Here is a 16,124-nt window from a genome sequence, read left to right as displayed (position 1 = left end):
AAAACATCAACCAATATTGCATATCCATAATTATTATAATTGATATATAATTAAAGAATACTTACACTATAACGTAAATTAGAAGTGTAACGCAAAAAAATGGATTTTTACACCTATTTTGAAATTTACTCGAATACAAATACAAATACAAATACTTTTCCTCTCTCAACAAATACAAATACAGATACAAATACCGGCTGCTTTGCACACCCCTAATATATATATATATATATATATATATATATAATCTATATAAATAATATGAGAAGACAAAATTTTGATCTTAACTTAAGTGTTTTCGGCTACATCAGTAGCCTTTTAAACGGCACAATTTTTAATTTAATCAGATATCAGAAAATATTTTTCAGAAAACACACACAGGTATTATTTTTTTGATAAAGTGTGTGCGGTTTCGTTTTCTTAAGTACCGGTTTAAGAACCGTTTAAGCACCGGAACCGTTTGAAAAATACCGAGTAGGTACTGGTATCGGATAAAACCCAACCAATACCCAACCCTAGTGTTAACCCATCAGAGCCGTTTGGAGCACTTTTATCACGGATAGATGCACTTTTATGGACAGAAATGGCCATTCACTGCCATTATAAAGCTTGAATGAGCCAGGACATTTTTTTATATAACTCCGAATGTCATATACACCTAGGATGATTTGAGGGTGAGTAAATCATGGGCTAATTTTCATTTTTGGGTGAACTATGCCTTTAATCAATTATTAAATAAATAAACAGTATTATTAAATTATGGTTATTATTATTATCATCAGTTAAATGAATCATTAAATGAATGAAAACAGGTGTTTTGGTTTAACAAATGTTTTTATTTTAACAAACTTGAAACCATTTGTTTGTTTTGTTAAAGGTGGGGTATGTGATTTGCAAAACGGCCAGCAGATTTTGAAAATACACAACTCAAATGGTCCTACCTTCTTTCCTTTGACTCCACCCATTCAAAGAACATGAGGGGGATGGGGGAGGGGGGTATGGTACGACCGTTTGATTGACGCACTTACTGTCCAATGATTCTAGGTGGTCTTGGAAATGATTGGCTGGAGTTTTTCGAGTCCTGCCCGTTCCACAGATGATTAAATTGCTTAATTTTCATTTCAGTGCTTCTAACTCAGTGGCTGTAAGTGGGTTAGGAATAGGATTTCAAGTGATTTTGAAAAAATGGCCAAAAAAGAGAATTACATACCCCACCTTTAAGTAAAATTTCAATAAAACATGTCTAATCAACTAAATTTAATAACTGATCATTAGATTAACAACTATTTTTAACATTAATAATTGATTCAAATGTTTAAGAATAATAGATTCCTATGAAATGTATTTTATTCAGAAAATGAATGTTTCTTTTTATGATTTAGATTTAATACAAATATATGATCAAAAAGGGTGGTAATCAAATGAAAATGTAAACTTTTATCCTTTTATTTTTTGGGGAAGTTCTGCAAAACAGATTTACTAAATTAAACCATGGGCAAAAAAATATATTCCTTAAAGCTGCAGTCCATAGTTTTTCCTCTTTGTCGCCAATGCCATCTCTGTTCGAAATCTACAATTGCAGTTATTTGCGGAATTATAAACTTTATGTAGGTTGAGCCTCGGCATGGCACAGTGTGATGAATCCAATGTTTTGAGGAGAATGTGCGGCTGTCATTCACCGCGCCGGTGTGGATACTGTCATTCGGAATCACAGATTCAACTTTTTGGAAGTATGACCAACATAAGAAAATGGAACATTCACCGGAAAATGTCATCTGAACAAGTAACATCCACTTTTGTTCTGATCAACTAAGGGAAAAAAAGCATTGCAGTAAATCACACTGATTAAATCTAACAATCGCTTATCATATCACGTCAAACCATGCAAATTATACTCAAATTGTTAATGTTAACAACATCAGCATTGCGTGACTACATTTAATGTCCTTCCGATATTTATCCTTGTTTTCGCATGGGCCTCTTTTTTTTCTGTAGCAACTCCGAAGTCCGATTTTACAACGGTTGAATGTCCAGTTGTCACTGGTGATTGTCGTTTGAACCTTTCTGGATCTGCCATCAAATTGATAAGTTTAATTATATCAAGTGCTGTGAGAAAAGGCTATAAATCTCCATCTCCAACATCCTCACACTCATAGCCTACTCGCCGAGACACCTTCTTTATGTCTACAGATGTGACGCAATGACGCAACGCAAAGACATGCTCGAATCTCCCGTGGAAATCCACCAGTACCACTGGAATTAAAAAAATTATTACAAGCTTACCGTTTTGAATCGAGCTAAGGTAAAGCAGATAGTTTTGAACACTGGCTGGTTATGTACTTGCTCAAACATTTATTTTGAATTTTTAACCCAAAAAAGTTACGGACTGCTGCTTTAAATAATGTATTGCATTAATATTATTGTTGTTGTTATTATTTTGAGATGTACGTTCTATTGAAGACCTACAATAGTAATATATTTCTGTCATAATATAGTTAAACCAAACTTTTATTTTGACGGGTTATAGTGAAGTTTCAGAGTGTATTTGACAATGGTTTTTCTCAAATAAAAATTATGAAAATGCTCATTAGGCGTTCTCTCAGAGCAGCTCTGAAAATGTTCATGTATTCATGTGCTCATATTGTTTGTGAGACGCTGAAAACACCATGAGCGTCATGCGTACTTGAGTATGTAGTAGACGAAACAGCGCAGCTCATTCACACAGAGGCACGCAAAACAAGCAGATTAATATATATTTGCATAGCAGTCGTTTTGCGCTTTAATATTCACAGACCATGTCGCGATTGGATTTATTGCACAGCTCTACTTTCAATTTATTCATCCATACATCATTTTGCGTGTTTTACGTGACATCTGCGTTATGTAAATTCCATTTGCATGACTGGATTCCGGGATTCCCTCTACATCATGGAAATCATTAGGCCTTAAAGGCAACGCAGACAACGCAGTCCTGAAGTGTCAACAAGACTCTCCGTTTCCTGAAGTGAGGTGGACCTCGGCCGTATCCAGATCAGATGGTGGATCTGCACCTGGACCTAACCATGACGCATCCTGAAGTGCCAGCCTCATCAGGCCTGTGAAGGCCTCATCGACACGACCCATCTGACTTCTGACCTGTAACACTGCCTGGATCATAATCATACACTGTTCGCTCGTTGGCCAGAGGAGAACTGGCCCCCGACTGAGCCTGGGTTCTCCCAAGGTTTTTTTTCTCCATTCTGTCACCTGATGGAGTTTTGGTTCCTTGCCACTGTTGCCTTGGCTTTTGGCTTGCTTAGTTGGGGACATTTAATATTCAACAATATTATTGATCTGCCTTATTATGGGTGGACGATGATGCAATTTTCTTCTAGAAATAAACTTTGTTGTATTATTTTCATGTTATCAATGTGAAGCTGCTTTGATACAATCTGTATTGTGAAAAGTGCTACATAAATAAAGGTGACTTGACTTGACTTGACTTAAAGGTTGTATCAGTGATTTCAGGCCCAAAAAAAATGATCACATTCACACGAAGTCGGAGCTGAAGAAGAAGCTGGCTCAAAACCTCACAACACCCTCCCCCTGTCACTATTTGTTTTGGTTTTGAGTGGTTGGTGAAACCAATTGTTTTTGTGTGCAGATCTCAGAGCCTAGGCTGCCTACAGAGACGCAGTTTTTTGACGGCATGCTTATGGGGAGGGCAGCTAGCGGATCGTTAGGAAAGATTAGATGAATGTGACCTTTTTTTGGGGGGGCCTGAAATCACTGATACAACCTTTAAAGGAGTCATCGGATGCCCATTTTCCATAAGTTGGTTTGATTCTTTAGAGTCTTCATGTAAAGTTTGTAACATACTTTGGTTAAAATTCCTCAATAGTTGTGTAAAACAACACCCAGGGCTCCAGACTAACTTTTTTCACCTCCGTCCTGGAACCGTCCTGAAAAACAATTTGAACCGTCCTAAAGTGAATGTCAACCGTCCCAAAATAAACATGTTGTTTCTGTACTTTGTTATTATCATCTATAGTTGTTAGTCACATGATAAAAACACCATTAAAATGTTTATGATATATATTATTATATTTATTTAGCTCCATTCAAAGTAGTTATCTGTAAACAGGTAAAAAAAAACAGATTTAATAAAAAATAACAGAAGTTAAATGCTTTTTTGTATTCATGCAGAACAAATCTCTTTTTTTTTTTTTCTTTTTCAATTTTTACATGTACGAAAATTAAGAGAAAAATACATACAGCTCAAAACGTTTTTGAGTTGGTTGAGTTGGTTGGATTAAACAATAACAAATAAATACTGGTGGCTATACATATCTCAAAAATATCATCATTCTTTATTCTTTCAAGCAGCAGACATATTTATTTGTATGAATTAAACATAATTAATCCTTATTAAAGCTATTAACGAGCAGTGAATGCTTTTCTCTTTTTCTTTTGTTGCTTGATCAATATTAACCTGTTCTGATGAAGAAATCTCAGTACAGTGTTATATAAATGTAAATATGGGCGATGCTCCCACTTTTTACAGTGTAAAGGCCTTACAAATTATAGTTAGATTGATGTCATTCATCTAAACTTTATCCGTGCATTTAAAAAAGCATAGCTACCTGGTGATCAAAACTGTGTTACACTCACTGAAACTCTGAAGTGCATTGTTTCCCATGACAACGACTTGTCACAGGAAGTGCTAACTCAAGATAGCACATGTGTTACCTTCCAACGCCATTTTGTAGGCAAGGCAAGGCAAGGCAAGTTTATTTATATAGCACATTTCATACACAATGGCAATTCAAAGTGCTTTACATAGAAGAAATTAAAATAATAAAAAGAAATAAGAATAATTAAAACAGTTTAGAAAAATAAAATGAAATACAGTACAGTACAGTACAGTCGGACGAACAGCGGCACAGTGCTCATTCAGTAAATGCATAGCTAAACAGAAGTGTTTTGAGTCTGGATTTGAATGTGACCACTGTAGGAGCACATCTGATCTCTTCTGGAAGCTGGTTCCAGCTGCGGCTGGCATAATAGCTAAAAGCAGACTCACCATGCTTAGAGTGAACCCTTGGTATTTCTAGCTGATATGATCCTAATGATCTGAGTGATCTGTTGGGTTTATATTCAGTGAGCATATCTGCAATGTATTGAGGTCCTAGGCCATTGAATGATTTATATACCAGTAATAATACTTTGAAATCAATCCTAAATCTAACTGGGAGCCAGTTTAAAGACCTGAGGACTGGTGTGATATGTTCATATTTTCTGGTTCTGCTCAGAATCCTGGCGGCAGCGTTCTGTATGAGCTGCAACTGTCTTATGGTCTTTTTGGGAAGGCCAGTGAGGAGTCCATTACAATAATCCACCCTGCTGGTGATGAAAGCATGCACAAGTTTCTCTAAGTCTTGTCTGGAAACAAAGCATCTAATTCTTGCAATATTTTTCAGATGATAGTATGCTGATTTAGTTATTGCTTTGACATGACTACTGAAACTAAGGTCTGACTCTAGTGTCACACCAAGATTCCTGACTTGATTTTTTGTTGTTTGACCCCTAGAGTGAAGGTATGCGTTCACCTTGAGAACTTCATCTTTGTTTCCAAACGCAATAACTTCAGTTTTGTCTTCGTTTAATTGAAGAAAGTTTTGACACATCCAACTGTTGACTTCATCAATGCATTGGCACAGGGAGTCAATGGGGCTGTAATCGTTAGGCGATAGGGCTAAGTACAGCTGTGTGTCGTCTGCATAGCTGTGGTAAGCAATTTGGTTGTTTCTCATTATTTGGCTCATTGGGAGCATATACAGGTTGAACAGGAGTGGCGCAAGAATTGAGCCTTGAGGGACTCCGCATGTCATGGATGTCCACTCAGACTTATGGTCTCCTATACTCACATAATAACCTCTCCCATCTAAGTATGACCGGAACCATTTTAGGACTATCCCAGAAAGCCCCACCCAGTTTTCCAGCCTGTCAAGAAGTATGTTATGATCGACAGTGTCAAATGCAGCACTGAGGTCGAGTAGTACCAGCACTGATAATTTGCCTGAATCAGTATTTAAGCGAATATCGTTTATTATCTTTATGAGCGCTGTCTCTGTGCTGTGATGCGGTCGGAAACCAGATTGAAAATTATTAAAGTATCCATTCGAGCTTAAGAATTTGTTCAGCTGATTGAAGATAACTTTTTCAATGATCTTGCCTATGAAAGGAAGATTTGAGATCGGTCTATAGTTGCTTAATATGGTCTTATCCAGATTGTTCTTTTTCAGGAGGGGCTTGACAACTGCAGTTTTCAGGGAGTTTGGAAAACTCCCAGAGAGAAGTGAGGCATTTACCACTTCTAGAAGATCTGCTTCTAAACTGTTTAACACACTTTTGAAAAAAGATGTGGGAAGTGTGTCAAGAGCGCATGTTGATGTTTTAAGGTGCTGTACGGTTTCTTCCAAAATTTTGCCATCAATTTTTTTGAAATCAGACAAAGTTACTACTTTTTCAGGTGGTCTGATCTGTCTGACCCCAGCACAACTCAAGGATGTGCTGATCACCTTTCTGATATTATTGATTTTGTCAGAGAAGAAAGAAGCAAACTCACTGCACTTGCTGTTTGATAGCATTTCACTGGGAATCTGGCTTGGGGGGTTTGTCAGTCTCTCTACAGTCAGCCATGTCACCCTGCAGCCATGTCACCCTGTAGCCCAAGACTGGTTGCCCACTGAAGCTAAGCAGGGCTGGGCCTGGTTAGTACCTGGATGGGAGACCTCCTGAGAAAACCAGGTTGCTGCTGGAAGAGGTGTTAGTGAGGCCAGCAGGGGGTGCTCACCCTGTGGTCTGTGTGGGTCCTAATGCCCCAGTATAGTGACGGGGACACTATACTGTTAAAGAGCACCGTCCTTCGGATGAGACGTTAAACCGAGGCCCTGACTCTCTGTGGTCATTAAAAATCCCAGGATGTCTTTCGAAAGAGTAGGGGTGTAACCCCGGCATCCTGGCCAAATTTGCCCAGTGGCCTCTGTCCATCATGGCCTCCTAATCATCCCCATACTGATTGGCTTCATCACTGTCTCCTCTCCACAAGTAAGCTGGTGTGTGGTGGGCGTTCTGGCGCAATATGGCTGCCGTCGCATCATCCAGGTGGATGCTGCACATTGGTGGTGGTTGAGGAGATTCCCCCTTCTATGTAAAGCGCTTTGAGTGCTGAGAAAAGCGCTATATAAATGTAATGAATTATTATTATTATTATTACAGTAGCAAAAAGAGTGCGTGTGTTGTTTAAATTGCAGTTTATAATATTTGAGAAGAAAGTCTGTCTAGCTTTGCCTAGTTCCACATTGAAAGCATGAAGGCTGTCTTTGTAGATGTTATAATGGACTACAAGCTTTGTCTTCTGCCACATGCGCTCTGCTTTTCTGCATTGTCTTTTCATATTTTGCACAGCTGTTGAGTTTCTCCAAGGTGCTTTTTGTCTGCCACTCTTCTTCCTGACTTTAACAGGAGCAATATCATCAATTGCACTTTTAACTTTTGAGTTAAAAGAATCAAGGAGAAAATCAACAGAGTCAGCAGATATGCTTGGTGTTAAGGATATAGCCTTCATAAATAGTACACTAGTGTTCTCATTTAAGCATCTCTTCTTGACAGACTCAGATCTAGCTTCAGTGGCAGGAGAGATCAATATATCAAAGAAAATACAGAAATGATCAGACAGTGCTACATCCTTAATAACAATCTATGAGATGTTTAGACCCTTACTGATAAGTAAATCTAGAGTGTGTCCATGATTGTGTGTGGGTCCATGTACATATGGTGGACAACCAGAATGCCTATTACCGCCGCGCCAGCTGCCGCGGCGAAATCACCGCGGCGAAAATAAACCAGCCGCATTTCAAAGTCGTTCCCAAAATGACCGCCAGGTGGCGCAAAGGGACATTGTGCAAAACAGCAGCAATTGCCGTATTTTAAAATGTAAGTGGGTTAAATATAAAACCCTAAGCCTAATAGGCATATTTTTCATATATATAAATAGGCCTATTAGGCTACAACAGAATAGAACCAAAGATATAATCAATTTTAGAACTAAAAAAATAGAATCAAAAGTTAAAAATAGAGACGATATTAGGAGCAATGACGCTGAATATTTTTACTATTCTATTGAGGAATTAGATAAATGAAGAGCTCTCGTGAGCGATACAATTGCATAGTAATTTATAGTTATTTCAAAAGCAGTCCTTAAAAAAAAAAATACATGGAGTAGTGTGGCATAATTTTTGAGAGATTACGCGGAACGCGTTTTAGTTAAGATCCTGGTTTCAATGCCCTTAATGTATATAAGCTAGGCTACTGCTTTAAAAAAATGTCACAACGCGTTTTGAGATTGTTTTGAATTAAACATTGAAGTTTAAAATGTAGTGTTTTGGCACACCAGGCCGAGTGGCGTTACGCATTGTTAAAAAATCAGGTTTTATTCTGGCATGTTGAATTGGCGTTAGAATTTTGTTTTAGATTTATTAGATTTATATTTTAGATTTATTTAGATTTATTTTTCTCATAACAGCTAAAATAACTTAATATATGCCTTGTCTTAATATGACCTACTTAATATAGGCAATAGGCATATAATAGCCCATATAATAAATTAGCAAAACTTGGCCACTAAATATTTAATTTTCAATTATTTTATTCAATTGAACAAGCGCAACAATCAGCATTTAATCAAATATTCTAAAAGATGTATTATTAATAATAATGTTATTTCAACATAATATTTCGTTTTTTCGACATAATATGTGTGCGTGCAACAAGCAATATGTGTATTTGTAAATCCGGTGATGCGTGCATTGATTTTTATCAATAAACAAGTGTTTTCTGACAGTGTTCGACTGCAAAGATGAAGTTGACGATCGCCATATTTGTAGTGAACGCACCTAGAGAGAAATGCACATAAAGACATAATCAGAGAGTAGCCTTTTTCTTTTCGTTTTGAACTATTTCGTTTGAAGACATTTCAAGCTTTGTGTATTTGATGTATTTATCATGTCTGTGTGAGGCATACGCTGAGTTTCGTTAAGTTAGGAGGATGAGATGCGCTCCAGCTGACGTGCAATGCAAGTGACAGTGCGGGCGCCTCCATGATTAGTGTCTGTTATATTTGCTTCTCTTACTTATTCAATCCAGGCAATTGGTAGATGAAAAATTGATTAAAATTAAGATACAATTTATAGAAAACGAAATTCACTTTAAAGAAAGGTTTTCTACTAAACAAAACTTAATGAAGTGGTCAAAATCATGTCTGACCCACTCCATATCCATCTCTTGATATAATGCATCCTATCTTACTCGTGCTGTTCACTTTTCATATTCAACATAGATGGAAAAAAATAACATATTAACAAATATGATACTAAATGAGATTATTTAATGGCTACAACAGTATAGTAGGCCTATAGACTCTATTTGTACAAATTGCTGCACATTAATTTAATTAAATGAAACCTTGTAACGAATTCACACTGTAGGGTAGACTGTGTACAGCTGAGACACCTTAAATAACTTGCGTTCGCAGCAAGCACAAGTTGTGATTTTTGCTGTGCACTTGCATATTAGTGTCAGCTGGGAAGGAAATATAGAGACCAGGGCCCGGTTTCCCGATAACGCTCACTCTTAGCGTGCTAAGAAGACTCGAAAGATATATCTTACCAAATTTGTTTATGTTCCTAAGTGTGTTCCCCGAACTATACCTTAGAAAGCTGGGCCCGGTTTCCCGATAACGCTCACTCTTAGCGTGCTAAGAAGACTCGAAAGATATATCTTACCAAATTTGTTTATGTTCCTAAGTGTGTTCCCCGAACTATACCTTAGAAAGCTGCTTAAGATATACCTTCTTACGTGCGACGTTACCCGGCGCTGTCCGTGGCGATGGTGCTGAATTGGTTGAAATCGATGGCTCGAGAATCAATTATTCTCTCGTGCAGGGGCTGTTTATGTGAGAAAGTGGTGTTCTTTATTAGAGAAGCACTTCAGAAATAGTTGAAATTGCATTTATTATGATTATTGGATATTATAAAAAATAATCCAAACTATAATAGCCTATAATAACCTAGCCTACATATTTTAAAATTGTAACATATATTGCTGCCACAATAACCTTTTCAAAAATGTACGTGCCTTCTTCTCTTTCCCATTTTTGTTCGCTGAGGTGGAGCTGCGATGAAATATTGTTCTTGGAAATACTTTCCAGCATTTCAGTAATAAAAGTTTACATCTTGCGTACGGTGCTCGGCAGTGATCAAAAAGGATTTAAACCGTGAATTTCGAATCTCTTGTAAACTCAGAGATATGGATTCAGGCGGCAATTAAATTACCACACGACCTGTTTGTCAAAAAACAGAAGGTACTAATTTGGCCAGGGATTTTTACGCGGGTTGGGGGAGAAAAACACTGATATTATGGATTCGGACGGCACTAAAATCACCGACTTACCCCTGTAAATGTTTAAAATACGACGAGCCCATGAGAAACAATATTAGCGTCCGAATAGGACTTAACTGACAGTAGCCTATGCTTTCACTGGCCTTTAAAAGAGCGTTTTAATTAAATTAATAATATTGTATAATAATATAATTTAAAAGAAAATCAGTGTAATGACAATTTTATTCTTTGCATGAAAACACTTGAATTAGCCTAACTTAACACTGTCTGGGTGTATTAAAACTTCAGAATTATATTCATATAGACCTGCAACAGTGATAAGGTAAAGCTAAGAGTGGTCCAGACCAACCTTACGAAAGTGTGACTTACAAAAGATATACTTAGCGTACGAACGTTTCGGGAACCGTCCCATAAGGTTAAGAGAGAGGTTAAGGAATAGGTTAAGAACTACTTAGAGATAAGAACGCTTTGGGAAACCGGGCCCAGACCTCTTGGAACTTTAATTGAATACATAGCTTTGGTAAAGCATACTGAAATTACATCCCTACAAATTTATTAGGCCCTACTGAAAATAAATGTATCGAATTTTAAAGTAGCCTAAATGTTAAGACTGTAAGCCCTTTGCTTTTTTTACGTAGCCTATAAAGGATTCTTATAGCCGACTTTGTGTTAATATAATTTGTAGAGAATTTTTTTTAACTCAAACATTAACACTGAAATAAATGAAACTAAATTATTGTAAATTTTTTGGCACACCACGACGAGTGGCGCTATGCATTGTTCTAAAGCCAGGTTTTATTCTGGCATGTTGAATTAGTGTTCGACAAACGCGGCGGCGCGTTCTTTTGAATGAAGAGCGCTGCTCGCTCGTGTGAGCGAACACACACTGGAACGTTAGGCCATGTCGCAACGAGTGAATCGTGGCCGAGTGGTTGAACTTACGTTACGATCATTTAGATGACACGGGTTCGAATCCCGAACTAACTTGAACTACTGATATTTGAATATTAGCCTATTAATGCATTTTATAGTCTATTGTTGATGCAGAGAGATTTGTCTAGTTCTAAAACATAGTTTTTTGCTTATAGCCTATTTACAAAATAAAATCACCATGCATTTCCATTTTACACTAAGGAACAAATATTATACAATGACTTTACTTCTGTAGCCTATAATAATTCCAATCGTAATTTCAAAAGCAGTTCTGTAAAAAAAAAAAAAAATATATATATAATTATGTATATATAATTATAATTATGTATATATAATTATATATATATATATATATATATATATATATATATATAGGCTATATATATATATATGACGTTTAAATGACAAACAATAAAATCAGAACCAGTATTCTGTTGCGTTCATGGTTCCAGTGGCAGTAATGCATCCATGGCTTTTCAAAATGTCACAAAGCGTTTTGAGATTGTTTTGAATGGAAATATTGAAGTTTATAATTAAGTGTTTTGGCACACCACGACGAGTGGCAAACTCTTTTGTTTTGTTTTGCAAACTCAGCTAGCCTGTGGGGGGTTTGCAGAAGGCAATAGTTGCTTTATCGTGGGGGTGCAGGACAGAGGTGTTAATGTTCCATCTTTCATATGGAGAGTGTCGGAGCCAGCCTGATGAGCAGGCAAAGGCAACATTCTTTTAAGGATTAATCTCAAAATCTCCAAAAGTCCATATGTAGGCCCTATATCTTATTAAATTATAAATATTGTAGTTTTATTGATTGTATTTAAAGGTTTTCCACACACAATTTCAATATACAGTATTATCAGCTGTATGGTGTTTTTTTTACGCTGAAATGCTTAATTTCGAGAAAGACCCGCGCGCGCAGTGAGGGAGACCAAACTTACTAAAAAAATATCCAGCGCGAGAGAGGCAAAAAAAAAAAAAACGCCTCTTCTTAATTTATGTTGCTTTGAACTTTTTTCGTTTTGTACCGTTTTCATTTTTTAATTTAGCTGCAATTTCTTTGACAATAGAAATTTTAAATGTTGCAAGAATAAGATTCTGTGTTTCTTATTTTGCATCACAAAGGGAATAAACTCTATCGATGCAACCCTGTTTAAATAAATAAACTGTCCCGACACTTATTCGTACCTTGAAATGTGCGATGGGTTTTCAAACTTAATTAATTTTCTTTTACATTTTCATTGTTTATTTTTTAATTGAAAGCAATACTGTATTGGAAGTATTTTTCTGATTTGTTCGATCTGTTTTGAAAAATGTCTTCCGTTAATGGCCGGGTATAACTGTCAGTCATCTCAATCTCGTGAATGATTCACACACACACAAAATAATAATTTAGCAGATTAAAGACGAGCTTCATCATCTTCATTTTCTGGTGCGATCGGCTGACAGTCTTCCTTCATCAGATGTGTCGTCTTTGCAGCGGCTCAACTGGAATGTAGCAAATTTATGTTGTAATGTACAATTGATAATTAAACAAGATGATTGACTTTAATAAACAGATGCATATTTAAGCATCAAGAACGGAAAAACATAAACACTGTCGGCTACACTGAGATTCGATCTCAGATCGTTTGAAGCTCCGAGAGGCTATTGTTAATGCATTGACCAAAGAGCTATCGTCTGATTAGCCTAGGTCTACTATTTTCTCTGTTTTAAAAGTTTGTTATATTCTTTTTTATTTTTTTATTTTTTTTAACATTGGCAATTTACTGTCTCGAAATTATGTGTAAAAAAAAAAGTGTTTTTACAAGACCTTGTGCTGTTTATTATTATTATTATTATGCAGATGTTAATTCAGCCATTCTGTTGGATAAAAATTGTCCCTAATGTAAAATGGAAATGAATGGTAATTTTATTTTATAAATATAAAATATTTAATATAGGCTATAGGAGAAAAAAAACAATATAGTGTAGCAATATTTTAGAACTATCAAATCTCTCTGCATTAATAATAAAAAAGTAGCCCATGGGATTTTCGGGATTTGAACCCGTGTCATCTGAATTATTGAAACGTAAGTTATAACCTACCACTCGGCCACGAATTTGTTTTGTTTTATTTTGTTTGAAATGTATTTTTACATATTTTGCTTTCGTTAATGTTAACCAATTCTGTTGTAGCATAATAGGCCTATATTTTTTCCCTAAAAGTTTGTTTTATTCTCTGCTTTGTTTGTTTATATTTTTACATATTCAATCAGTCTCATTTTTGTTCAAAATAATGAAAAAAGTTGTGTTTTTTTTACAAGATCTTGCGCCATGTTTTTTTTTTTTTTTTTTTTAATAAACAGATAGGAAACTTACCTTTTAAAATGCCGCAGTTGCTGCTGTTTTGCCCTGTCACTTGCGCCACCCGGTATAGCCTAGTCATTTCGCGAACGACTTTGAAATTCGACTGGTTTATTTTTGCTGCGGCAGTAATAGGCAGAAACCAGTCCATACCAGCTTGAGATATAAGATGTCTTTAAGGAAATTTACAGAAACTGGGAAAGGAGGAGTCAAGAATGTCAGAAACCTGTATAAAATGTCTCTGTTTATTGAGTCCACTAGGTCATTCTGTTTCACATCTGGGTGGCTGTGGATGTGAAAAGAATCCTCAAAGAATAAACCTTTTCTCTTTAAAACAACTTTGCCTCTTGAAAGTTTCTTACACCTTTGATGCTGTTTTTATTAATCTCTGAAAATTGCTTTTACACTTTCTAAATTATAGAAAAACTGGGCACACAATGTTAACGTGTGTCTACTTTGTTTAAATTTAATGAATTTGAATTCGTTTAACCACAATATTTATCCTGAATTTATCTGTGACCTCAACTCAGATTACTGCCGCGGCAGATTACGTCATAAAGAGAATAAACTGACACTTTTCAAAGTCTGTGATTACAGCGCCACTCAGCGGTAAAAGGCAGCAAATACACATCCCAATTTTGCCGCCGCGGGAACGGCGGCGGTAAAAGTCTCATTCTGGTTGTCCACCATCTGTACATGCTGAGTCAGATCAAAAGTTTTTAAAACAGTTTTGATTTCTTTTGCCATATTGTTTTCTGCATTATCTATGTGAATGTTAAAATCTCCAGCAATGGCAAAACAGTCAAACTCTGAGGTAATTGTTGATAACAGTTCTGTAAATTCCTCAGCAAAGGCTGGAGAGTATTTTGGAGGCCTGTAAATAATGATGAGTAAAATGCGTGGAGCACCTTTTAATACAATACCCAGATATTCGAAAGACGTGTAGTTCCCAAATGATATTTGCTTACATTGATAGATATCTTTAAAAAGAGCAGCTAGACCCCCACCTCTTTTAACAGCTCTGCAGACACTCATAAAAGTAAAGTTAGGAGGGGATGTTTCATTGAGGATTGTTGCACTGCAGCTGTCTTCAACCCAGTCTCATATAAAAACGTACACTGACTACATTGGTCCAAAGTGCAAAACGTAGAGTGGTTACAATAACGGCCCTTGAATTGTATGACTGTTAAATTTTTTTTGCCTATTCTTTTCCTATGGGCCTTGAATTGTATGACTGTTACATTTTCTTTTTCCTATTATTTTCCGTCCAAGTCACGTGACTTTCAAGATTCCGGCTGCGAAAACAAAAAACATGGCGGACATTTCTCTCATTTTTAGTGAAAATTATCATATTTTGAGTTAGATTCTGCATAAAAATAAGTTTTGATTACATTTCTAGCGAGAAATATATATTTTATTTTCATAATATTCACTCAGTGAATGTACATAACCCCTCGCTTGCTCGTTGTTGCGAATATTTTTCAGATCTTGCCAGAATAATGTGAAACTGTAACGTTTTGTTTGGTTGCTATGGACCCTGCTATCGTTGCCCTAGCGGCTCTCCTTGAATTGTATGACTGTTACATTTTTTTTTGCCTATTCTTTTCCTATGGGCCTTGAATTGTATGACTGTTACATTTTTTTTGCCTATTCTTTTCCTATGGGCCTTGAATTGTATGACTGTTACATTTTTTTTGCCTATTCTTTTCCTATGGGCCTTGAATTGTATGACTGTTACATTTTCCGTCCAAATCACGTGACTTTCAAGATTCCGGCTGCGAAAACAAAAAACATGGGGGACATTTCTCTAATTTTTTGTGAAAATTATCATATTTTGAGTTAGATTCTGCATAAAAATAAGTGTTGATTACATTTCTAGCCAGAAATATATATTTTATTTACATAATATTCCCTCAGTGAATGTACATAAACCCTCGCTTGCTCGTTGTTGCGAATATTTTTCAGATCTTGCCAGAATAATGTGAAACTGTAACGTTTTGTTTGGTTGTTATGGACCCTGCTATCGTTGCCCTAGCGGCTCTCTTGATGGGTTTTGGTTTTGACGCGTCGTGGCCCCCGTGGCCCCACAAAGTACTTTTAGCGTGCTTGTTGAATTCATTGACTGGCGTGTAAATTGTGGTATTAAACCTCGATCAGGATATTTCAATAAATAACCAGGCGGTGTTTCACAAATGACAATGACATACTCAGTTCTGCCACCACGTGTCTGCTTATTTCTGGGATATGATCAAGTTTTGTTCTGCAAACACTTTACAATATGGTTAATTTATTAAACATTAGTAAATGTATTAACTAACACGAACTAACAATGAACAATACATTTGTTACAGTATTTATTCATCTTTGTTAATGTTAGTAAATAGAAATACAGCTGTTCATTGTTTGTTCAT

This window comes from Leuciscus leuciscus (genome assembly GCF_965113295.1).
Source record: "Leuciscus leuciscus genome assembly, chromosome: 2".
Taxonomy (NCBI): Eukaryota; Metazoa; Chordata; class Actinopteri; order Cypriniformes; family Leuciscidae; genus Leuciscus; species Leuciscus leuciscus.
Note: the sequence above shows the minus strand (reverse complement) of the source record.